Source organism: Sarcophilus harrisii, chromosome 4 (assembly GCF_902635505.1).
Source record: "Sarcophilus harrisii chromosome 4, mSarHar1.11, whole genome shotgun sequence".
Lineage (NCBI taxonomy): Eukaryota > Metazoa > Chordata > Mammalia > Dasyuromorphia > Dasyuridae > Sarcophilus > Sarcophilus harrisii.
Genome location: NC_045429.1, coordinates 92,005,810 through 92,026,857, shown reverse-complemented (window position 1 = coordinate 92,026,857; position 21,048 = coordinate 92,005,810).

Genomic DNA, 21,048 nt, shown 5'->3' with positions numbered 1-21,048 from the left:
AAAAGAAAAGAACTCTTGAAAACTGTATTTCTGTTATATGTATACATAGAGTGTGAATGTATAATCTAATTTTACTGTTGTAATATAAAAAAAAGAAACTAGAGGTGGAAAGGTAAAAAAGTTTTTGCTGGTACACACCAGGAAAAAAAGGAAATTAGGAGGTAAAATGAAGGAAATTACACTCAGGAAGAAGCAAAGAAAACCTGTTATAGTTGGGGGAAATGAATAGGGCTTAAAACTAAAAAGCTAGTAAAAGAACAAATTTAAAACCCCCAATCAAACAGCACACTTGAAATTCGAAAAATAAAAACATCAATAAAATTGAAACTAAAAAACTATTGAATTAATAAATAAAACTGAGTTGTTTTTTTTATGAAAAAAAACAAAAAAATAGATACCAACTGACTATTTTAAGGAAAAGTCCATTTATTCATATATTCTTTAGTTCTTTAATAGGAATTGGTGCTGGATTTTATCACATGTTTTTCCTGCATCTATAAAGATAATCATATGGTTTTTGTTCTGTGACTTTAACTAACTGTAGTTAAACTAGAAACTAACCTTTAGTTAATTTGATTAGAAAAAAGAAAGAGGAAAATCAAATTGTTAGTCTTGTAAATAAAAAGGGAGAGCTTTCCACCAATAAAGAGGAAATTAGAGCAATAACTAGGAGTTACTTTGCCCAACATTATGCCAATAAATTTGGCAACCTAAGAGAAATGAGGAATATTTACAAAAATACAGATTGTCTAGATTAATAGAAGAAGAAATTAATTACTTAAATAGTTCCATTTTGGAAAAAGAAATAGAACAAGCTATTAATCATCTCCCTAAGAAAAAATCCTCAGGACCAGATGGATTTACATCTGAATTTTACCAAACATTTAAAGAACAATTAACTCCAATACTATATAAATTATTTGAAAAAATTAGGGAACAAAGGAGTTCTACCAAATTCCTTTTATGACAAAGACATAGAACTGATATCTAAACCAGGTAGGACGAAAACAGAGAAAGAAAATTATAGACCAATCTCCCGAATGAATATTGATGCAAAAATCTTAAATAATATATTAGCTAAAAGATTACAGATAATCATCCCTAGGATAATACACCATGACCAAATAGGATTTATATCAGGAATGCAGGGCTGGTTCAATATTAGGAAAACTATCAGTGTAATTGGTTCTATCAATAACCAGATTGACAAAAACCATATGATTATCTCTATAGATGCAGGAAAAACATGTGATAAAATCCAACACCCATTCCTATTAAAAAACTAGAGAGTATAGGAATAAATGGACTTTTCCTTAAAATAGTCAGTAGCATCTATTTAAAACCATCAGCAAGCATCATATGTAATGGGGATAAACTGGAACGATTCCCAATGAGATCTGGGGGGAAACAAGGTTGCCCAGTATCACCATTGCTATTCAATATTGTATTAGAAATGCTAGCTTTGGCAATAAAAAAGACAAAGAGATTAAAGGAATTAGAGTAGGTAATGAGGAAACCAAATTATCATTTTTTGCAGGTGATATGATGCGATACTTAGAGAAACCTAGAGAATCAACTAAAAAATTATTAGAAATAATACACAAATCTAATTTATATTTTAATATATTTAACATCTACTGGTTATCCTGCCATCTAGGGGAGGGGGGGGGTAAGAGGTGAAAAATTGGAACAAGAGGTTTGGCAATTGTTAATGCTGTAAAGTTACCCATGTATATATCCTGTAAATAAAAGGCTATTAAATTAAAAAAAAAAAGAAATAATACACAACTTAACCAGAGTTGCAGGATAAAAAATATATCCACATAAATCATCAGCATTTTTATACATCACTTACAAAATCCAACAGCAAGAGATACAAAGAGAAATTCCATTTAAAATAACTGTTGATAGGATAAAATATTTGGGAATCTGTCTGCCATGCGATAGTCAGGACTATATGAGCAAAACTACAAAACACTTTCCATACAAATAAAGTCAGATCTAAGCAATTGGAAAAATATGAAGTGTTCTGGCATAGGTTGAGCGAATATAATAAAGATGAAATACTACCTAAACTAATCTATTTATTTAGTGTTATACGCACCAGACTCCCAAGGAACTATTTTACTGACCTAGAAAAAATAACAACAAAATTCATCTGGAAGAATAAAATGTTAAGAATTTCAAGGGAAATGAAAAGAAAAGCAATGGCCTAGCTATACCAGATCTAAAACTATATCGTAAAGCAGAGGTCATCAAAATCATTTGGTACTGGCTAAGAAATAGAGCAGTTGATCAGTGGAACAGGTTAGGGTCACAGAACAAAATAGTCAATGACTATAGCAATATAATATTTGACAAACCTAAAGATCCCAGATTTTGGGATAAGAATTCACTATTTGACGAAAACTGCTGGGAAAATTAGAAACTAGTATAGCAGAAACTAAACACTGACCTTCACCTAACACTATATACTAAAATAAGATTGAAATGGGTTCATGATCTAGACATAAAGAATGATACTATAAACAAATTAGAACACAGGATAGTTTACCTCTCAGATTTGTGGAGGAGGAAGGAATTTGTGACCAAAGAAGAACTAAACATCATTAAGGATCACAAAATAGATAACTTTGATTATATTAAGTTCAAAAGTTTTTGTAGAAACAAAATTAATGCAGACAAGATTAGAAGGGAAGCAATAAACTGGAAAAACATTTTTACATTCAAAGGTTCTGATAATGGCCTCATTTCTAAAATATGTAGAGAATTGACTTAAATTTATAAAAATTCAAGTCATTCTTCAATTGATACATGGTCAAAGGATATGAACAGATGATTTTCAGATAAGGAATTGAAATTATTTGTAGTCATATGAAAATGTACTCCAAATCGCAACTGATCAGAGAAATGCAAATTAAGACAACTCTGAGATACCACTACACATCTGTCAAATTGGCTAAGATTACAGGAAATGATAATGACCAATATTGGAGGGGATGTGAGAAAACTGGGACGCTGATGCATTGTTGGTTGAACTGTGAATGGATCCAACCATTCTGGAGAATAATTTGGAATTTATGCTCAAAAGTTATCAAACTGCATCCCCTTTGATCCAGAGGTGTTTCTATTGGGATTATATCCCAAAGAGATTTTAAAGACAGGAAAGGGACCTACATATGCAAAAATATTTGTGGCAGCCCTCTTTGTAGTGACAAGGAACTGGAAACTGAGTGGATGCCCATCAATTAGAGAATGGCTGAATAAATTATGGCATATGAATGTTATGGAACATTATTGTTCTGTAAGAAATGGCCAGCAGCATGCTTTCAGAGAGGTTTGGAGAGAATAACATGAACTGATGCTAAATGAAATGAGCAGAACGAGGAGATCATTATACACAGCATCAAGACTATATAATGATCAATTCTGATGGATGTGGCTCTCCTTAATGATAAGATGATTCAAACCAATTCCACTTGTTCAGTGATGAAGAGAGCCATTTACACCTAGAGAGAGAATGGTGGCAACTGAGTATGGACTACAAAATAGCATTCTCACTCTCTCTGTAGTTATTTGTTTGCATTTTGTTTTCTTTCACATTTTTTTCTTCCTTCTAGATCCAATTTTTCTTGTGCAGCAAGATAATTGTATAAATATGTATACCTATATTGGATTTAACATTCATTTTAACATATTTAATATGTATCAGACTACCTGCCACTTAGGGGAAAGGGTGAGGGAAAGAGGGGAAAATTTGGAACAAAAGGCTTTTCAAGGGTCAGCGTTGAAAAATTACCCATGCATATGTTTGGTAAATCAAAAGCTTTAATTAAAAAAAAAGTATTACTTAATATTTTGCCCCAGTTACATTAAAAATAATTTTTACATTTGTTTTTTAAAGCTTTTAAGCTTTTAAAATTTTCTCCGTTATCTTCACCCAAACCCCATTAAGAAATCACATGGAAAGTTATGAAAAACATATCCATGAAAGTAATGCTGTGGCAGAAAACATAGATCTCCCACTCTAAACAACAACAAACTCAAGAAAAGTGTGTGTGTGTGTGTGTGTGTGTGAGAGAGAGAGAGAGAAAGAGAGAGAGAGAGAGAGAGAGAGAGAGAGAGAGAGAGAGAATTTCAGAGTCTGTATTCACATACAATAACACAATCAATCCTTTCTCTAGGTATGGATAGGATTTTTCATCATAAATCCTTAAGAGTGGTTGTGGATCATTACTATGGTTGGCAAAATCATTTACAGTTGATTGTTCAAGAACACTGCCATTACATTTTACTTTACTGAATTCATGGAGAATGTTCCAGATTTTTTCTGAGAGTATCCTGCTCATTATTTCCCAGAGAACAATAATATTCCACCATAATTCCATACTGCAACTTATTCAGCCATTCTTCAATTGATAGACATCTCCTCAATTTCTCATTTTTCCCCCGAGAAGAGAGCTGCTATATTTTTGTACATATAGGTCCTTTAAAAAATATCTTTTGGGATTCATGTCTAGTAGGGATATTGTTAGGCCAAAGGATATGTATGAATTTATAGCCCTTTAGGCTTAGATCATATCTTTTGATCATTTATCATTTGGGACATGGATCTTATTGTTTATGAGTTGATTCAGTTCCCTTTATGTTTGATAAAAAGGTCTTACAAAAGAAACTTGCTTCAAAATTCTTTTTTTACAATCGCTATTATTAATTATTTTCTCCCATTTATTCTATTCTTTGACTCCTTTCACCTTGTCTAGCCTCAAAAGCACAGTTTTCAACATTTACCCTTCCAAAATCTTGTTTTCCAAATTTTTTCTCCCTCCCTTCCCCCCACACCCTGCCTTAGACAGCAAGTGATCCAGCAATGTTAAACACATGCTATTCTTCAATACATATTTCCATATTTATCATGCTGCACAAAAAAATCAGATCAAAAAGGAAAAAAATTTTAAAAAAACCCAAATATATGCAAAAAACAACAAAAAAATTAAAAATACTATGCTGTGATCCATACTCAGTCTTCACAATCCTTTCTCTGGGTGCAGATGGCTCTCCTCATCACAAGACCATTAGAATTGGTCTGAATCAACTCACTGTTGAAAAGAGCCTCATTAAAAAGTGGGAGAGGAAAAGGGAAAAGGAAAAAGAGTAATAAAGGAAGGGTACAAGAAAGGGGAAAGGATTCAAAGGGAGGAGGGAGGTTTCCTAAAAAGGGAGAGCTGCGTGATGCAAGTGGGACCCATAAATTTAATACTAGGGAAGGGGGTAATGGGGACAAGACAAAGAAAAGCATAATCTGCAGATATTAGGATGGCAGGGAATATAGAATTAGTAATTTTAACCATAAATGTGAATGGGATGAACCCTCCCATAAAGTGGAGGCAGATAGCAGACTGGATCAAAAGTCAGAACCCTACAATATATTGTTTACAGGAAACACATTTAAAACAGGAAGATACATACAGAGTAAAGGTAAAAGGCTGGAGCAGATTCTATTATGCTTCAGGGGAAGTCAAAAAAGCAAGGACAGCCATCCTTATCTCAGATCAAGCCAAAGCAAAAAATGATCTAATTAAAAGAGATAAGGAAGGAAACTATATCTTGCTAAAGGGTATTATAGACAATGAAACAATATCAATATTAAACATCTTTGCACCAAGTGGTATAGCATCTAACTTCCTAAAGGAGAAATTAAGAGAGCTGCAAGAAGAAATAGACAGCAAAATAATAATAGTGGGAGATCTCAATATTATATTTTCAGAATTAGATAAATCAAACTACAAAACAAATAAAAAAGAAATTAAAGAGGTAAATAGAATATTAGAAAAATTAAGTATGATAGATCTTTGGAGAAAACTGAATGGTGACAGAAAGGAGTATACTTTTTTCTCAGCAGTTCACGGAACCTACACAAAAATTGACCACATATAAGGACATAAAGGCCTCAAAATTAAATGCAGGAAGGCAGAAATAGTATATGCTTTCTTTTCAGATCACAATGCGATAAAAACTACATTCAACAAAAAGTTAGGGGTAAATAGACCAAAAAGTAATTGGAAACTAAATAATCTCATCTTAAAGAATGATTTGGTAAAACAGCAAATTATAGACACAATTAATAATTTCACTCAAGATAATGACAACGATGAGACATCATACCAAAATTTGTGGGATGCAGCCAAAGCAGTAATAAGGAGAAATTTAACATCCTTAGAAGCTTACTTGAATAAAATAGAGAAAGAGAAGATCAATGAATTGGGCTTCCAACTTAAAAAGCTAGAAAAAGACCAAATTAAAACCCCCCCAATCAATTACAAACTTGAAATTCTAAAATTAAAAGGAGAAATTAATAATATTGAAAATAAAAAAAAAACTATTGAACTAATAAGTAAAACTAAGAGTTGGTTTTATTAAAAAAATAAAATTGATAAACCTTTGGTAAATCTGATTAGAAAAAGGAAAGAGGAAAATCAAATTAGTAGTCTTAAAAATGAAAAGGGAGAACTTTCCACCAATGAAGAAGAAATTAAAGAAATAATAAAGGGTTACTTTGCCCAACTTTATGCCAATACATTTGATAACCTAGTGAAATGGATGACTACCTCTAAAAATATAGGCTTCCCAGATTAACAGAGGAGGAAGTAAATTGCTTAAATAGTCCCATTTCAGAAAAAGAAATAGAACAAGCTATTAATCAACTCCCTAAAAAAAATCCACAGGACCAGATGGATTTACATGTGAATTCAACCAAACATTTAAAGAACAATTAACTCCAATGCTATATAAACTATTTGAAAAAATAGGGAATTAAGGAGACCTACCAAATTCCTTTTATGACATAGAGGTGGTACTGATACCTAAACCAAGTAGGTTGAAAACAGAGAAAGAAAATTATTGACCAATCCCCCTAATGAATATTGATGCTAAAATCTCAAATAAGATATTAGCAAAAAGACTATAGTAAATCATCCCCAGGATAATACACTATGATCAGGTAGAATTTATGCTAGAAATGAAGGGCTGGTTCAACATTAGGAAAAAACTATCAGTATAATTGGTCATATTAACAACCAAATTAACAAAAACCATATGATCATCTCAATAGTTGCAGAAAAAGCATTTGATAAAATCCAAAATCCATTCCTTTTAAAAACACTTGAGAGTATAGGAATATATATATATATATATATATACACATATATAAATATTTCCTTAAAATAATCAGTAGCATCTATTTAAAACCATCAATAAGCATCATATGTAATGGGGACAAACTGGAGCCATTCCCAATAAGATCAGGAAGGAAACAAGGTTGCCCGCTATCACCATTACTATTCAATATTGTATTAGAAATGCTGGCTTTGGCAATAAGAGTTGATAACGAGATTAAAGGAATTACAGTAGGCAATGAGGAAACCAAATTATCACTCTTTGCTGATGATATGATGGTATAAATATGATGGTATACTTAGAGAACCCCAGAGATTCTACTAAAAAGTTATTAGTAATAATTCACACCTTTAGCAAAGTTGCAGGATACAAAATAAAACCACATAAGTCATCAGCATTCTTATATATCACTAAAAAATCCAACAGAGTTACAAAGAAAAATTTCATTTAAAGTAACTACTGATAGTATAAAATATTTAGGAATCTATCTGCCAAGGGAAAATCAAAAACTTTATGAGCAAAACTACAAAACATTTTCCACACAAATTAAGTCTGATCTAACCAACTGGAAAAATATTAAATGCTCTTGGATTGGGAGAGCAAATATAATAAAGATGACAATACTACCTAAACTAATCTATTTAGTGCTATAGCAATCAGACTCCCAAAAAACTATTTTAATGACTTAGAAAAAATAACAACAAGTTCATATGGAAAAACAAAGGTCAAGAATTTCAAGAGAATTAATGAAAAAAAAATCAAGTGAAGGTGGCCTAGCTGTAGCAGATCTAAAATTATATTATAAAGCAGTGGTTACCAAAACTATTTGGTATTGGCTAAGAAATAGACTGGTTGATCAATGGAATAGGTTAGGCTCAAAGGACAAAACAGTCAATAACATTAATAATCTAGTGTTTGACAATCCCAAAGACTTTTTGGATGATAAAGTTTTTGGGATAAGAAATCAATATTTGACAAAAATTGCTGGGAAAATTGGAAATTAGTATGGCAGAAACTAGGCACTGACCCACACTTAACACCATATACCAAGATAAGGTCAAAATGGGTTCATGACATAGGCATAAAGAATGAGATTATAAATAAATTGGAAGAGCATAGGATGGTTTACCTCTCAGATCTGTGGAAGAGGAAGGAATTTATGACTAAAGGAGAACTAGAAATCATTATTGATTACAAAATAGAGAATTTTGATTATATCAAATTGAAAAATTTTTGTACAAACAAAACTAATGCAGACAAGATTAGAAGGGAAGCAAAAAACTGGGAAAACATTTTTACACTCAATTGTTCTGATAACCTCATTTCCAAAATAAATAATTGACTCTATTTAGAAGAAATCAAGCCATTCTCCAATTGATAAATGGTCAAAGTATATGAACAGACAATTCTCAGATAAAGAAATACATCCAGCCATTCTGGAGAGCAATTTCGAACTATGCTCAAAAAGTTATCAAACTGTGCATACCCTCTGATCCAGCAGTGCTACTACTGGGCTTACACCCCAAAGAGATACTAAAGAAGGGAAAGGGACCTGTATGTGCCATAATGTTTGTGGCAGCCCTGTTTGTAGTGGCTAGAAGCTGGAAACTGAGTGGATGGCCATCAATTGGGCAATGGTTGCGTAAACTGTGGTATATGAATGTTATGGAAGATTATTGTTCTGTAAGAAATGACCAGAAGGATGAATACAGAGAGGATTGGAGAGACTTACATGAAATGATGCTGAGTGAAATGAGCAGAACCAGGAGATCATTATATACTTCAACAATGATACTGTATGAGGATGTATTCTGATGGAATTGGATTTCTTCGACAAAGAGATCTAACTCAGTTTCAATTGATCAATGATGGACAGAAGCAGCTACACCCAAAGAAAGAACACTGGGAAGTGAATGTAAACTGTTTTCATTTTTGTTTTTCTTCCTGGGTTATTTTTACCTTCTGAATCCAATCACTCCTGTGCAACAAGAGAACTGTTCGGTCCTGCACACATATATTGTATCTAGGATATACTGGGACACATTTAACATGTATAGAACTGCTTGCCATGTAGGGAAGGGGGTGGAGGGAGGGAGGGGAAAAGTCATAACAGAAGTGAGTGCAAGGGATAATGTTGTAAAAATTACCCATGAATGGGTTCTGTCAATAAAAAGTTATAATTATGAAAAAAAAAAAAGAGAAAAGAGCCACATCCGTTAGAATTGATCATTGTATAATCTTGCTGTTGCTGTGTACAATGATCTCTTGGTTCTACTCGCTTTACTTAGGATTGGTTCATGTAAGTTTCTTCAGGCCTCTCTAAAATCATCCTCTGAATCAACTCTTATACGATAATAATATTTCATAACATTCATATACCATAACTTTTTCAGCCAGTATCTGATTGATGGGTATCCACTTAGTTTCCAGTTCCTTGCCACTACAAACATTTTACACATGTCCATCCTTTTCCCTTTTCTATAATCTCTTTGAGATACAGGCCCAGTAGAGATACTGCTGGAGCAAAGGGTATGTACAGTTAGATAACCCTTTGAGCATAGTTCCATATTGCTCTCTAGAATGGTTGGATCAATTTGCAACTCCAACAATGTATTAGTGTCCCAATTTCCCTATATCCTCTCCAACATTCATCATTATCTTTTTTTGTCATCTTAGACAATCTGAGAGGTGTTGTAATAGTATCCAAGAGTTGTCTTAATTTGCATTTCTCTGATCAACAATGATTCAAAACATTTTTTCATATGATTGGTAAATGTTTAATTTTTTCATCTGAAAATTGTCTGTTGATATCATTTGACTATTTATCAAATGGACAATCAAATAGCAAGGATTCTTATAAATTTGAGTCAATTCTTTATGTATTTTGGAAATGGAGTCTGCATCAGAATTCTCGGATGTAAAATTGTTTCCCAGTTTATTGCTTCCCTTCTAATCTTGTCTATGTTCATTTTGGTTGTACAAAAGTGATTAACCTAATATAACCCAAATTATGAATTTTGCATTGCATAATGTACTCTAGATCTTCTTTAGTCACAAATTCCTTCCTTCTCCACAGATCTGAGAAGTAGGCTAACCTTTATCCTTTTAATTTGCTTATAGGATCACTGTATCTAAATCATGAACCCATTTTGATGTTGCCTTGATATAAGGTGTTAGGGGTGGGTCAATGCCTAGTTTCTGCAATACTAATTTTCGATCTTCCCAGTAATTTTTGTCAAATAGTACACCTAGGCCACTTTCATTTGCATTTTTCATTAATTCATTTGATGATTGTAACCTTTTTTTCTTTCAGATGAACTTTGTTATTGTTTTTCATAGCTCTGTAAAATAATTCTTTTGGAGTGTGATTGGTATTGCACAAAATAAACAGATTAATTTAGGTAGAATTGTCATTTTTATTATATTAGCTACCCATGAAAATTTGATATTCTTCCAAATGTATGAACTGTATTTGTGTGGAAAATGTTCCGTAATTTTGTTCATATAGTTCCTAACTTTGTTTGGTAGGTAGACTTCCAAATATTTTATATAACTTATATTTATTTTGAAATGGAATTTCTTTTTTTATCTCTTGCTGCTGGACTTTGTAGGTAACATATAGAAATATTGATGATTTATGTAGATATATTTTGTATCCTGCAACTTCACTAAAGTTGTGAATTGCTTCTGGTAGTTTTTTGGTGATTCTCTAGGATTCTCTAAAATTATCATCTGCAAAGTGATAATTTGATTTCCTCATTACCTACTCTAATTCCTTTCATTTCTTTTTCTTCTTTTATTCTAAAGCTAACATTTCTAATACAATATTGACGAGTAATAGTGATAGGGAGCAACCTGGTTTCACCACTGATTTTATTGGGAATGGTTCTAATTTATCCCCATTGCAGGCTTGCTAATGGTTTTAAATAGATACTACTGATAATTTAAAGGAAAACTCCATTAATTCCTATACTCTCTACTTTTTTTAAAAATTGGAATGGGTATTGGATTTTGTCAAATGCATCTATTGAGGTAATCATATGATTTCTGTTAGTTTGGTTATTGATATAGTCAATTACTCTAATTGTTTTCCTAACATTAAATCAGCTGTACATTCTTGTTATAAATTCTACTTAGTCATGGTGTATTATCTTGGTGATAAATTGCTGTGATATTTTTGCTAATATTTTATTTAAGATTTTTGCATCAATATTCATTAGGGAAAATGGTCTATAATTTTCTTTCTTTGTTTTGATCCTATCTAGCTTAGGTATCAGCTCCACATGTTTTTGTCATAAAAGGAATTTAGTAGGACTCCTTCTTTCTCTATTTTTTCAATAGTTTGCATAGTACTGGCATTAATTGTTCTTTAAATGATGGTAGAATTCATATATAAATTCATCTGGTCCTGAAATGTTTTTCTTACCTTATTCAATTTCTTTTCTAAAATGGGATTATTTAATTTCCTATTTATTTCCTATTCTATTAATCTGGACAATCTATATTTTGTAAGCATTTTTTTATCCATTTTATTCAATAAGATTTATTGGTATATAGGTGGACAAAATAGCTCCCAATTATTGTTTTAATTTCCTCTTCATTGGTGAAAAGTTCACCCTTTTCATTTTTAATACTAACAAAACGATTTTCTTCTTTGCTTTTTCTAATCAAATTAACTAAAGCTTTATCTATTTTGCTGTTTTTTCATAAACCAACACTTAACTTTATTAGTTAAATATATTTTACTGCAATTTTAATAATCTCCCCTTTTATTATCAGAATTTCTGATTTGATATTTAATTGAGGGCTTGTAATTTGTTCCTTTTCTAGCTTTATTAGTTGCATGCTCAATTCATTGACCTTCTCTTCCTCTACTTTATTCAAGTAAGTATCCAGAGATATAAAATTTCTCCCAAGAACTGCTTTGGCTGCATCGCATAAGTGTTGGTATGTGGTCTCATTGTTGTCATTCTCTTGGATGAAATTATGGATTTTGTCTATGATATGTTCACCTATCCATTCTTTAGCATTAGGTTTTTTTAGTTTCCAATTAATTCTTGACCTATTTGTCTCTGCCTTTATTACATGTAATTTTTATTCCACCAATATGCACTTACTATTGCTGTTGTGTGCTTTTAGAGCCCTCAAGTTGGAGTGCCAACTGTGCTTTCTAGAGCCCCCAAGCAGAGGTGCCAAGATACTTTTGGACTAACTCTCTGGAAGATCTCAGGACCATTCCAAGTCCTTGGTCTTAGTGGAGGAGTGATGAGGCAAGACTCACATGGATGGTCAAAAATGGGGTTCATTTATTCCAAATTCGTTCACCCTTATATACTCTAATATTCTTATATAACCAAAGCAACACTGCGCACATGCTAACTATATAATGCACATGTGGGATCACATAAATGACTTGCTACTGTATGGAGACTTTTTGCCACTTAGTATTGCTCTGTTTTAATCACAGCACAGGTTGTCACTGCCCCCTGACTTTTCAGGAAGGCAGAGAGCCCTTAGGGGAGATGGGGAGCCGAACCAGACATTGTTAACAGGTTCCCTCTGGGCTGAAAGGTCTTATACTTCACCCAGAGTTCTCCCCCTATCTGTGGCCTTCTACATCTGCTGCATTTCTGCATTTGATTTTGAATTTTTATGCCCTAATACATGATCAATTTTTGTGTTGGTTTTATATACCAGTGAGAAAAAAGTATATTTCTTTCTGTCCTTGTTCAATTTTTTTTCCAAACGTCTATCATACCTTTTTACAAGTTTAAAACTTTTACAAGTTTTGTCTTTAATTCCTCAGAGTTTGAGATCTGTTTTTCCCTGTCTCCCTAACAGTCAGAGCTGTGCTTGCTTTTTATTTTTTATTTTTAAAAGTTCAGGTCTACTCTTAGGACAAAAGGGAGATTGTCCCAAGCTTCCTTTATAGGTAACAGAGGCTTCAGGCTTCCCTGGGGTCAATGATGTTGATTTTCTTCCTGAGTTATGTTGCATGGTCAAATCCCACTTGTTATGCTAGAATCCAGGGGCTCACTATTTGCCTTCTGTAGTTGCATTGGAAGTCTCACAGCTAGTCTGCTGATCCACTGATTTTTGAATCAGTACAGAATAGCCAACACTCCTATATTTTGGCTAAAAGCTTCCCGATAAATTCCCCAGTCTAGAGGAAGCCATTCCTCCTTGGGTTCCTGCACTGCTTCTGCACTCAGCTGCCTCCCTCCCTTCTCCCATACCTCACCTGATTAAAATAGATTTTTTTCTAAAGTTATTACAAACTATCTTCCACACATTTGTTGTACTTTGTAGCACTTCACACATTTGTTGATTTTTTTTGCTCCAAAACCTGTTAAGAGATTTGATCTGGTATTGATCTGAGGGAGGTAGGAAGGGTTCAGACAGAGACCTGTCTACTCTTCACCATCTTGGCTCCATCCCCTTTTCTACCTCTCATGTCATTTTTAGATTCCAATTTTTCTTTGGGATTGTTTTGCCCATAGGTGTTTGGACATTGTTGTCCTCTTATGAGTATGTATCTTGATTTTTCCTATTACCATAACACTTTTCTATGGTCAGACTCTTTTGTGTTGTTTTTTCCTCATTTTTTGGGTCTTTTTCCTTTCTTTTAAATTTGAGCTCTGCTTCCAGGATAGAAAAGGCACTGTTTCAGGCTTTTTATACCCAAGACTGCAGACTCTGAGTTTATGCCTAGTGCTCTTCTGATGTTACCCTCAATTCCCTGGGGGATCTTATTTCTAATCTTGTACTAGGGGGTGAGACAGAGGTTGGTTGATACTGTTAGAGAATGAAGAGTCTATCAGCTTACCTGATGCTGAGATGGGGTGTTTCTGTATGTACCTGAGTCTACATTGAAGCACATGGTGGTCTGGTCTCTGCAGGCTCTTTTGTCTGGGATAATGCTAGGATAAGCATGCTGGGCATAGCCCTGGGGCTGCCTGTTTGCATATTCTATTAGCATTGGTGTCTACCTATTTGCCCAGGGCTATATTGAAACAGATGGTGCTTCTCAGAGTTGGAGTCTGCCTGTTCCCAGGCTTTGTTTAAGCATTGGGGAAGGGGAGGAGGAGGAAGGAAGGGGTCTTGCTATTGGTGTTCTGGTTTACTGGGACACTTCCTATGCTGAACTATGATACCTTTTTACTCAAGTGAAACATACCTTTCTTGCTTATCTTCCAGATTTCTTGGGCTAAAAGATTTTTTTCTTCCTATCTTTTTGCTGGTTTTGCTATTCCAAAATTTGTTTTGAGATGCTATTTTTTATGGTTATTTGGAAGTGATTATGTGAGAGTTGTAGCAATTTACTGATTACTATGCCATCTAAGACTGAGAAATGCTAGAATGGATTATTAAAGAGAGTTGACAAAATCCTCCCCTTGGAAGAATGGCAGTCATTAAAATAAAATCCCATGGCTTCTTCAAGTACAGGTTATGCCAGGATTTCTTTATTTGCATTTTTTGTTGAGGAGAATGCTCCAGATAGAGTTTATCAGGATCTTAGCAAAGATTTTGATGAAGTTTCTCATGTTAATTATATCAAGATGATGAAGAGATAAGGATTAGATGATAATTTAATTACATGGATTCCAAAGAGGTTGGATGGTCACATTCAATGAATATTTGTTGATGATTTGATGTACTGTCTTATTCTAGGATGCAAAACCCACCAACTTCACAATTGCAAATTGAAAAAGTATAGTAGACCGCAATGCTGACCCTTATACAATGTGAGACTCCTAAGGAGATATTCATTTATCATAACTCATTCCCCTTTCCTCTTTCACTAGTTCCACTTGTTATATACTCTTTTTTTCTCTAAAAGTAATCTCTATATAATTTTCGATGAACCTATATAATTCAGTCTGGATTTAAAGATAAATAAAAAATTAACTATTTCATTTTTCTCTACATACCAAATTGATGATGTTTCTTATTTCTTTAGTTTCCTAAATTTACATGCCACATATAGTTTTCACTTCTGGCTTCATGAGAAGGAACAACTCAAAATGTTTCCTTTGACTAAAATTCCTTATTTTTTCATTCATGGTTAAGCTTGACTTTGTAGGATATGATATTCAATGCTAGGGGAGAAAATCAATTTGTTTTCTTTTCACAACACCATAGTTCAGTTTTTTCTTTCATTTTTTTTAATTTTTCATCAAAGAGAACTAATATTCAACTTGGATGGTTTTTCTTTCGTATTTAATAAACTTCTTTTTGGTTATGAGATTTTCAGTTTAGTATTAAACAGTATTACTGTTACTACTGAATGAGTTAAATTTGTTTCTCCCTAATCATATTTGGAATCTTTACCTTCCTGTTTTCCCAATACTTATAAGCATTTTTATGTTATGATTTCCCATAGCCTGTCATTCAGGTTCTTTATTTAAATTTAATTAATTATATAATCAAGTTTTGTTGTGACATTCATACTCCGCATATGGTTTCTATGCAATTTAACTTCAAGGTCAGTTGCTAGGGAGGTCTCAGTAATTCTTCTAGCCATCCTCCTTAAATTTTGTTCTGTCAATTTTCTTTCCATAATTACATTTTAAAGTTGCAAATGTACTGACTTTTTTTTTTAGAAGTGATGTTTTGGAGTGTATCTCTGTCACTTTTTCCTATGTAATCCCTTTTCTCATTTGTCCTTTTGAGTTTTTCTTTGAGAACTCTAATGTCTATCCTAATTCTTTTCTCTTTTTCACTTTTTCATTTTTAAGTTGTTCTTCTGGCTCATTCTAGAGAATCTTGAAGTTCTTCCATCATTGGTTCTGCACTATAGTTCTCATAGTTGCTGCAGTATATATTTTTTTCTCTTCTGAAAACTTGTATTTTTCTTTTAACTCCCTAGAAAATATTCATTGTTCTGGTGCTTTAATTTAGTTATTTGCTTGCTATTTTTAAAGTGATTATTGGTTTTTCTGTGAGATTTTTTTCATGATGATCTCTATCTAATGTTCTCTTTGTAATTTATTATTGTTCTTTTACTATATTTGAAACATTTCTTCCTATTTTGAGATGGAAAAGGTGAGTTGAGTTGAGACATGACCTCTCACTGTTTGTGAATATATATCATTCTATTTGGAGCACTGACAAAGAAACAAGGTACAAAACCATTTCAACAGGGAATAAAAGCTTTCAACATAGTTAGGTATTCAAAGTGTAAACACACCGTCCAATACGCCAGTTAAGAAACTAAAAAGTAAACTTTGTCAAAAGGAGAGAAAAGTGCAAAAAGAGGACATCAGGATAAATGAGGACAGCTAGAGTGCTGTCGACCTATTTTGGTTGGCTTCATTTTCCAACTTCATAAACCAAGATGCGGTGAGATCATGAGGAAAAAAATCTAACTGGCATATTACTGTGAATTAAATGCTACACAGAAAGGTTTTATGCATCAGGACAGCATTAGTAGCTTTCTTGTGGTGTATACTGACTGATCGATTTGAACAGGGGTAAGTGGCTCTATAAATATGCCAGGTAACTTGGTGGAGGGAAGAGATTCACATGGGTCTTTCATAGCTTTGACAATAAAATTTCTAAGCTTCACCTTTCAACAACGTTATAAACTACTTCCTGTTTGTAGTCACATTTGTTGTTATTTTCCATCCCAATTCATACTCTTTCCTTCAAAAATGTTAAAGAAATGAAATACCCTTTAAAAATAACAGGAACATAAGGGTTTATAAGGAGAATATTTCCTGGGCAAAAAATATGTAATATGCCACAAGCAGAAATAGTAGTACCTCTCTCAGAATGTAATAACCACTCCCTTCCAAAATTACTGTCTTTAATCCTACTCATATATGCATAACAGGAAGACAGATGGAGTTCCTTTGAAATAAAATTGTTCCTTTTGGGTGAAGCCTTCTATATTCTTGGCTTAGTTCAGCTATAAATTGCCAGCTGGGTTTCCCATATTTGACTTACTGTTCTTCATTCCTCCCCAACAGAGCCTGCCTATTTGGGGGCATTCTTAGAGGCCTCCTACAGATCCCATTCTTGATCACTCATTGACTGAAGAGTGAATTTCTGCAACTAGACCAACAACTATGAGCCAATGTAAAATCTACAAGCAGTTGTATTTATAGCTAGGAGACTATATCTCAAGATGGCCATTCCTTGCCAACCATCCCTCTGTCCAACACTCTTCGAACAAGCTATGAGAACTATAGTTCCTGTAATAGCTAAATAGACTTTATACATACCACAATAATACTACTTTATTATAAAATATGATCATGTGAATATCTTATCTCCATCCCATGGTTCATCTAAATTATAAATCTGAACTTTACCGAAGATATATTTTGGTGGTTCTTCCAAGGAAATTGGACAGTTGTTGTTGCAGTTACATTATTTTTCTCTAGACGACAGGAAAAGGTCTGGTTGTCATCACACTATCTGCAAATAGGCAACAAAATGATTATATAATAACTCCAATAAAAACAACTACTACATAATTAAGAACCAAGATTTAGTTAGACACCAAACATTAGATTTTAACTCCTGACTCCTTAAGAGAAAAAAAAATCAAAAATTTTCCCCCTACTTTGGCATATTTATGATCTCAGCCTGGTAGAGAACTCTCTTTACCAAAGCAGATCACAAAATAACTATGACCTAATAGATAAGTGCAAGGAAAGCACTGGAAGTACACTTAAAGAAGGGGTTTTAATAAAGGAATTCAAGGGATATATCAGTTTGGAATTAAAAAGTTATATATTTTCACTAACCTCTGAGATTTATCATTTCTCTTAATTATTAAAAAAAACTAGAATATTATTATGACAAGGTCACCAGACTACCAAAGAGGTTCCATAATACAGAAATGCTAAGAGAGCTTGATTTAGAAGTCAAGTGACTTTCCCAGAATTATACAGCTATTAAATATGAGAAACTGGATTTAAAACTGTCTTTTGAACTCCAAATGACATTCACTATGCCATATTTTATGTATATGTGAACTCAGACACATATACAATATGTCTAACATATATATATATATATATATATATATATATATATATATATATAAAACTGAAAAGATGCTTGTATAGTAACCCCAACATGTATATTTACATATGCAAATAACTGAAAATATACATTAAAAATCACAAACCAAACATTTATAATAATATGTACTCCGTGTTATAGGTTCACAGATTAATACATACTTATTAAGTGAAAAATAACATGAGAAAGTTTGGCATAATAGATACAGAGTTGACTTTGGATGTAGAAACATCTGGATTCAAATCCTGCCTTTGATACAGACTAGCTGTGTGACCCTGGGTAAGTAAGTGATTTATCCTAGATTGCATTAGGGATTTCTTCTCCTTGGAGTTCTATTTATTAGTGGTATAAAATTCATATAGAAAGTAAGGCTAATAAACCATATTTAAGGATTACTTTAGGATTACTTTAGGACTTAACCCTCCCACACAAAATTATCTATGTTGTATTGGATTTTTATTTATCTTGTTAACCATTTCCCCATTAATTTGTAATCTGTTTTGAGCAGTATTCAGTAGGTGAGAAGGCCACATATTTGACATCTCTTCTTTATACCATTGAAATCAGAGATAGTGTTCCTATCTGAATAGGATGAAAAAGAAATGTCCCAGAAGTTTTAAAGATCATCTAGTCAAATCCCTCACTTTAAAGATGTTAACTAATGAATGAGTAGTTCCTAAAATTTACCAGTTCTTCCATTTCAAGTTTCTAGTATGAACTGGAGTAATAGAATAAGGACTCTGCCTTTATTTGAAAGGGCAGGGGGAGGGGGAAGGACTTAGAAACTAAAATAATTTAAAAATATTTTTTCTAGAAACATTTCTTGGCACACGATTTCCTAAATGAATATTAGAGCTATATTAGTATTAGAGCAAAGATAAGACCACACAAGCCAACCTTAAGCAGAGGTCTTAGTGGTGCTCCCTGTAGCTGTAGACGGTAGGGCCCTAGTTAAACTCAGCTCTCCCCCACATTCAACAGGAAAAATAAGTCCCTTGTTCTTCCTTGAACTTTTACAGTAGGACAACTCTGTGGAGCAGCAAAAGGAGAGGTAGACTTTTATTTTGAGAATCTGCAATCCCAAGTTTCAAAGTCAAAGTGAAGTATGAGAATACACTAGGGCTTTAAATAAAGTTCAAACAGAACTCATTTGAGTTTATTCCAAATTGCCTATGTCCAGATGGCTTCTTAAAGAGAAGGGGAAGGGGGGGAGGGAAGGCAAAGGGGGTATATATGTAGTCCCTGCTTCCTTTTATGCTGGCTGGTCCTTGATTACTGCTAATGATCCACAGCTGTACTGGCTTCCCAGCCACCTCCACCCTTCCCCTGCCCCACCTAATTTCCCCCTTTGCTATTTAATCCATTGCCTGGTACGACTTAGAAGAAGAAAAATAGTCTTTTCAGTTCAACCTAGGAACTCGCCCTGAGCAAAGAGGCATGCCTCATCAGTACAGCACTGCTGCCAAACTACAACTTTGAATCACTTAAAACATGCCATTCAACACATGGAGTTGACTTGAATGAGTCTGAATATATTTATTTGCAAGGGATCTCCTTTCGCTATCCCCTTTCTCTCCTCCCTCCCTTTTGCTCCCTCCTCCTCTCCTCCCTTTTCCTCCCCCTTCCTTTCCTTCCATCCCCTCTCCTCCCCTTTTCCCTCTCTGTTGACTGTCTCTTTGTCTATCTCTTAATTATTTGCATATTTTGAGTTTTGGATTGTTTTCTATATTTAACACATAAAAATATTTGGCCGCACTTTCTCTCCGAACAAATATTCAGAGAACACACAGACCATATATGTAATCAAAGTACATTTTGCCATGAGACATTGTTTTGTTACATTCATTATAGTCATTTATACTCATTTTGTCTTTCAGAGGGGTCAGTGCAATTTAAAACAGGAAAGGAATCCTTGGAGAAATCTTTGGAGAAGCAGAGTTGAAAGGATCCTTGAAAGGTCACCTAGTCTAGGCTTGTGGTCAAAATTTAAAGGAAAATTTTAAACTCCCTCAACTCTGACCCATATAATGGAAATGGGGAGCAAAGTCAAATATAAATAAAATGTCTGATGCCAGGTGAGAATTTTTTTTTAACTTTCAATCATTTCTGGTACAACTTACCATCACAAGAGGTGGGAGGGTAAGTGAATAAATGGAAAGCATTTATTAAGTACTTACTAAAGCTGAGATTTGTTCCAAGTGCTTTCAAGGAAAAGCAAAAGCAGTCCCTTCCCTCAAGGAGCTCACAATGTAATGGGGGAGACCACTTGCAAACAACTATGTACAAACAAGACATATAGAAAATAAAGTAGATATTATCATAAGGAAGAAGCTGTCATTACAATGGAAAGAGAAAAGCGTGCAGAAAGTAGGATTTTTGGTGAGACTTGAAGGAATCCAGAGAAGTCAAAAAGTAGAGAAGAGAGAGAAAGAATTCCAGATTTGTGGGGTGGGTAGTGAAAGTACCTGGACTTGGAGCATAAATTGCCTTGTGCAAGGAATAACAAGGCAGTAAGTGTCACTGAGTCAGAGAATATATAGAAAGGGATAATAAAGTGAAAATAAACTGCTAAGGTAGAGAGAAACAAAGTTTTGAAATATCAGACAGAGGTTTGATCTTGGAGGTGATAGAGGGCATTGGAGTTGAATATAGCTAGCTGTGTTTGGGGAAGAGGACTTTAATAACTGAATGGAAGAAGAAATGAAGTGGGGAAAGACTTGAGGCAGGGAGACTACCAGGAAATCTATTGCAACAGCATAGAAGAGAGTTGAAAGTGTAGATTTTTGAGGGTGGGGGTGGCAAAGTTGAAGGAAAAAAGAGGAAGTGAGAATAATGTGG